The sequence below is a fragment of the Mustelus asterias genome, chromosome 16, assembly GCF_964213995.1.
Source record: "Mustelus asterias chromosome 16, sMusAst1.hap1.1, whole genome shotgun sequence".
Classification (NCBI taxonomy): Eukaryota; Metazoa; Chordata; class Chondrichthyes; order Carcharhiniformes; family Triakidae; genus Mustelus; species Mustelus asterias.
The window spans coordinates 64,882,117-64,887,676 of record NC_135816.1 but is presented as its reverse complement, the minus strand read 5'-3'; the positions used below and the strand labels follow the sequence as shown (position 1 = coordinate 64,887,676).

The window sequence follows — 5,560 nt, the reverse complement described above, 5'->3', positions numbered from 1 at the left end:
CCGCTTTCAAATAGCGCGCCGCGAACACCTTCCAATCGCCATCCACGTACCAGTGACCTCACTCCGCATGCGCGCCGCCAGGCTGTGACTGTTTCCAGCGCCGCCATATTTTGTTCGGGCAAAAAGGGATGACTTCTGCGGCTGCGCGGGTTCCACGGCTCCTTCACCCAGAGGCTGCCCGCCTCGGCTCTGCAATCAGCGCATGCGCAGTTCCAGCGCCAGGCATTTTAATTATGAGGCTGGAAAGGGTAGGTTGAGGAAGGATGTTTCCCTGGCTGGACAGGGATCAAGAACCGGGGACACAGGCTCAGAATAAGGGGGTAAACCATGTAGAACTGAAATGAGGAGGAATGGCTTCACTCAGGGGGTGGTGGATCTTTGGAATGTTCTGCCCCAGAGGTCTGTGGATGTTCAGTTGTTGGATCTTTTCAAGACAGTGATGAATAGATGTCTATATATTAAAAACATCAGGGGATGTGGGTATAGTGTAGGAAAATGATGTTGAAGTAGTAGGTTAGCCATTATTGCATTGAATGGTAAAGTGGAGTCAAAGGGCTGAATGGCCTATTCTTGCCCCTATTGTGTTATTTTCATTGTGCCACTTTCTATTAATTATTTGTAGAAAAGCAGGTTATAAGATCATGAGAAACAGGCACAGGGATACGCTATTCAGCAGCTCAAGCTGCTCTGCCATTCGGTAAGATCATTGCTGATCTGATTGTGGTTCTAACTCCAGTTTTCCGCCTATCCTCCATAACCCTTGACTTGTCGATCAGCAATCTAACTCAGTTTTTAATATATCCAATGGTCCAACCTCTACTGCTCTCTGCGAAAGAGAACTCCAATAAGAAACAACCCTCTGAGAGAAGTAATTCCTCCACATCTCTATCTTACGTGGGAGCTAAAGCCTTTATTTTCAAACTGAGTCCCATAGCAGGTTGACATTAATTTTAAAAATGTTGTTAATTTTCCTTCAAGGAGATAGATAAAGGAATTCTCCCAAGAATTTTCATTGTTTACTTAATAAATGAGGTGACTCTTTTAAAACCAGAAAAAATGCAGTTTACACATCACCTGTTGTTTTATATCCAGGATGGTCAACTTGAAACATATGTGTCTTGGCTCAAGGTATTTGTGCTAAAGGCCAGGATTAGAGAAGCGTTGATATCTCGGAGTTTTGTGGGGCTGGAAGAGATTACAAAGATAGGCAAGGACAAAAGAAGACAGAAACAAAGGAGGGAAGGAAGGGAGAAGAGAGGTTACACAAGTTGGGAGTGGTGCTTTAGCAGGATGAGGGTTGGCTGGGACTGGAATTAGCCTTTCAGAAGTAAGAGTTCAATCATGAACAAAGACAGAGATTGGGCTCGTTCAGTATTAACTAAGATAGGGAAAGCAAGTCTGGGTATGAACTGGGGAAGAATGCAGTGTAGGAGGGGCAGTGCAGTTGATATAGTCTTCATGGATTTCAGTAAGGCTTTTGACAAGATCCCACATGGGAGATTGATCAAGAAGGTGAGAGCCTATGGGATCCAGTGCAATTTGGCAAATTGGATCTAAAATTGGCTTAGTGGCAGGAGGCAGGGAGTGATGGTCGAAAGTTGTTTTTGTGACTGGAAGTCTGTGTCCAGTGGTGTACCACAGCGATTGGAGTTGGATCCCTTGCTGTTTGTAGTGTACATTAATGATCTAGACATGAATGTGGGGGGTATGATCGGTAAGTTTGCAGATGACACAAAAATTGGTGGTGTGGTAAATAGTGAGGAGGAAAGCCTTAGATTACAGGATGATACAGATAGGCTGGTCAGATGGGCAGAACAGTGGTAAATGGAATTTAACCCTGAAATGTGTGAGGTGATGCATTTTGGAGGAGTAACAAGGCAAGAGAATACACAATGAATGGTAGGACGCGAGGAAGTACAGAGGACCAGGATGACCTTGGGATGTAGGTCCAAAGATCCCTGAAGGACAGATAGATGAGGTGGTTAAGAAGGTATATGGGATACTTGCTTTGATTTGCCGAAGCATAGAATATAAGAACAGAGAAGTTATTATGGAGGTGTATAAAATGCTCGAGATGGCTGGGAATGGAAGTATCCTTTCAGAAGTAAGAACAAAGACAGAGATTGGGCTGGTTCAGTATTAACTAAGATAAGGAAAGCAAGTCTGGGTATGAACTGGGGAAGAATGCAGTGTAGGAGAGGCAGTGCAGTTGATATAGTCTTCATGGATTTCAGTAAGGCTTTTGACAAGATCCCACATGGGAGACTGATCAAGAAGGTAAGAGCCCATGGGATCCAGCGCAATTTGATAAATTGTTAGTCCTCCAAAATGCATCACCTCACAAATTTCAGGGTTAAATTCCATTTACTACTCATCTGCACAGCAGGGATCCAGCACCGATCGCTGTGGTATACCACTGGACACAGACTTCTAGTCACAAAAACAACTTTCGACCATCACCCTCTGCCTCCTGCCACTAAGCCAAAACAAAGCAGAGAAAGCACAGCAGTGTATTGTGTGCAGTTCCAGTCACCACACTATGGGAAGGGTGTGTTTGCACTAGAAAGTGCGAGGAGGAGATTCCCCAGGACGTTGCCTGGGCTGGAGCGTTTCAGCTATGAAGAGTGGCTGGATAGGCTGGGGTTGTTTTCCTTAGAGCAGAGAAGGTTGAGTGGAGATCGCTTTACGGTGCACAAAATTATGAGGGATATAACCAGGGTAGAAAGGAAGAAATCTTTCCCCTCAGCAGAGGGGTCAATAACCAGGGGACATAGATTTAACGTAACGAGCAGGAGATTTAGAGGGGATTTGAAATCATAGAAACCCTACAGTACAGAAAGAGGCCATTCGGTTGAGGAAAAGCTTTTTCGCCAGAGGGTGGTGGGCATCTGGAACTCTCTGCCTGAAAAGGATGGTAGAGGCGGGAACCCTCACAACATTTAAGAAGCATTTAGATGACTTGAAACGCCAGAGCATACAAGACTATGGACAATTGATGGAAAATGAGATTAGCATAGACAGGTGTTTGATGGCCGGCACACACAAAGAGCTGAAGGACCTCTTCCTGTGCTGTGAAACTCTACGACTAAGTGTCGGCACAAAATGTGGTGAAGTTGAAAGATCATATATTAAACTAAGGAGCTTGGATGGGGAAAAAAATACACTAGTGTCAGGCTGTCGTCACTCTGCCTATATATTCTGTGCCTACGCACCTCACTCCACTTCACCTGACAGGAAAAAAGGGGCAGCGCTCCAAAAGCTTGAGATTTCAAATAAACCTGTTGGACTGGTTTATTTGAAAAAACCTGTCCAACAGGTTTTTGACAGACACCTGGTGTGGTGTGACCTCTCAATATGAAATAGGTTCATGGTGTTTGAAAAGGTTGCACAGCTTATGAATTGTGTCTGGAACTGGGGATGTTGTATGTTTTGTAATTTTCTCACTCAAAAATCTGTTAATTGTGAATTAGAAAAAAACTTAAATCTAACCAAAGTATCTATGTTTTAAATAGAAACATTGAAATATTTCCAGGGGAGATTGAGATGTGTGTGTGGGAGGGGTGGGAGGAGAGCCGGTGGTGGAATCCATGATCCATCTGGAAATGCACCATCAGTTTTGTACCATTGGATTGAATTTGCCTCTGCAAACTTTCTCTGCTTTGTTTTGCTGCAGCATAACACAGGAATGGCATCACTATTGCAACATCACAAACTTGCCTGCACATGTTTCTGCACATCAGAGTGTTCTTGAGATGCCAGCTTTTTGGAAGTTAGTGATCAGAATATTTTCATTTTCCAATATTGCGCATTACAATCACATAGATGACGAAAATGGGTGAGGCAAGAAGAGCAACTATGGAGGGTAACTGACACATCTACAGGCAGAAGTTATCATGCTGATTTCATGTGTGCAGAACTCTTGCCAAAGAGAGATCTTACAAACGTCCACAAAATAATGCTTAGAATATCCAGTATTGCATTGCTCTTTATATTGTAGCGTTAGGCTCCAAAAAAGCCCTTTAGCTACACTCCCAATGGGACATGGAGCATTTTCCGTTGTACTATTCTCCCACCTTCTCCCCCTAATCCTGCACATTCTTCCTTTGCAAATAACAGTTGAATTCCCCTTTAGAATGTATAGACTGAATCTGCCTTCACTAGACCCTAACCACTTGTTGCATGAGAATGTTTTTCCTCATATTGCTCTTGCTTCTTTTGATAAATGCTTTAAATCTGTGCTCTCCTGTTTTTGATCTTTTCATGAGTGGGAATAGATTCCCCCTCGGTACTCTGTCCATACCCTTCATGATTAGGAATATCCCTATCAAATCACCCTTCTTCCTTTCTCCAAAGAAAACAGTCCTAACTCCGCCAATCTACCTTCGTAGGATCAGAGGCTGGGATTTTATGTCCCCACTTCTCCCGAAACCGTAAAATCCCGCCTGAGGTCAATGGACCTCTCCAGTGTTAGCGCCCCAGCCCACTCTGATTCCTGTGGTGATCGGGATGTTAAAATTCCGGCCTCAGAATCCCTACAGTGCAGAAGGAGGCCATTTGGCCTGTCGAGTCTGCACCTGATGGGAGTATCTTACCCGGGCCCTTTACCACATCCTACCTAGCCCTGTAACTCCCACACATTTACAATGGCTAATCCATCTAACCTACACATTTTAGGACAATTTAGCCTGACCCATGCGCTTAAACCCGCACACCTTTGGACTGACTCACAACTGAAGTTTCTCATCGCTGGAACCACTCTTGTGAATCTTCTGTGATTTAGAAATGTTAAATGGAATGAAAAGTATAAATAAATGATATAATTTAAAAAATGGAGACACTCAATGACAGGCAGTTATATTAATTTTACATTTACTGACAACAAAAAGGATCCTTGGAGAATGCGGGCATCGATCCCGCTACCTCTCGCATGCTAAGCGAGCGCTCTACCATTTGAGCTAATTCCCCGCCACATGTATCCTTTTTTTCCGCTGCTCTTTTTGTAATGCGATTGGTTTCCTCAGCCTGGGCCGAGGCGTGTTCCTGATGATTGACATCGAACTGAGCCAATAGCAGTCGTGATTCTTCCAGAGGGTGGGGAGAGCTGATTGTGAACCAATCAGAGTTGGGAGAAGGCAGCAGCACCATCCTGATTGGTCCACCCTGCCTGTCAGTCAGTGCAAGCACAGCCCCCTGGTTATGAGCGGGCGGTGAAGCTCAGGACCGGAGGAGCCGTCAGCATAGACCTGGCATTGAACATACAGCATGTCTGACCAGTGCACTGGTCCCCTGTACATTTAGGCGTGGGTTGTAGACATTTATGAAGTCCACGAAATACAAATGACTTTGCTGCAGAATGTGAACCCCAGGGAGATGAAATCCAGACCCACCAACTCATACCCATCGCAGACTAAGGCTAACAGTTTCTAAATTGAATTTTTTTTTAAAAGACTCGTTTTGCTGTTTCTCACTCCCTAAGTCAGCCTTTTTAAAAAAAATGCATTTACCTCCTAAATCCAAATTGGGAGGTCGGAGTGTGCACTGTCAAATAATCACAGAATTG

General features: G+C 44.3%; 1 non-coding gene across 1 annotated transcript; it reads right to left on the bottom strand.

Annotated features, from left to right (window-relative positions):
* Positions 1-4,892: 4,892 nt before the first annotated feature.
* trnaa-agc (transfer RNA alanine (anticodon AGC)) lies at positions 4,893-4,965 on the bottom strand. Its single transcript has one exon. It is a non-coding gene; the product is annotated as a tRNA-Ala (tRNA).
* Between the last annotated feature and the right edge of the window lie 595 nt (positions 4,966-5,560).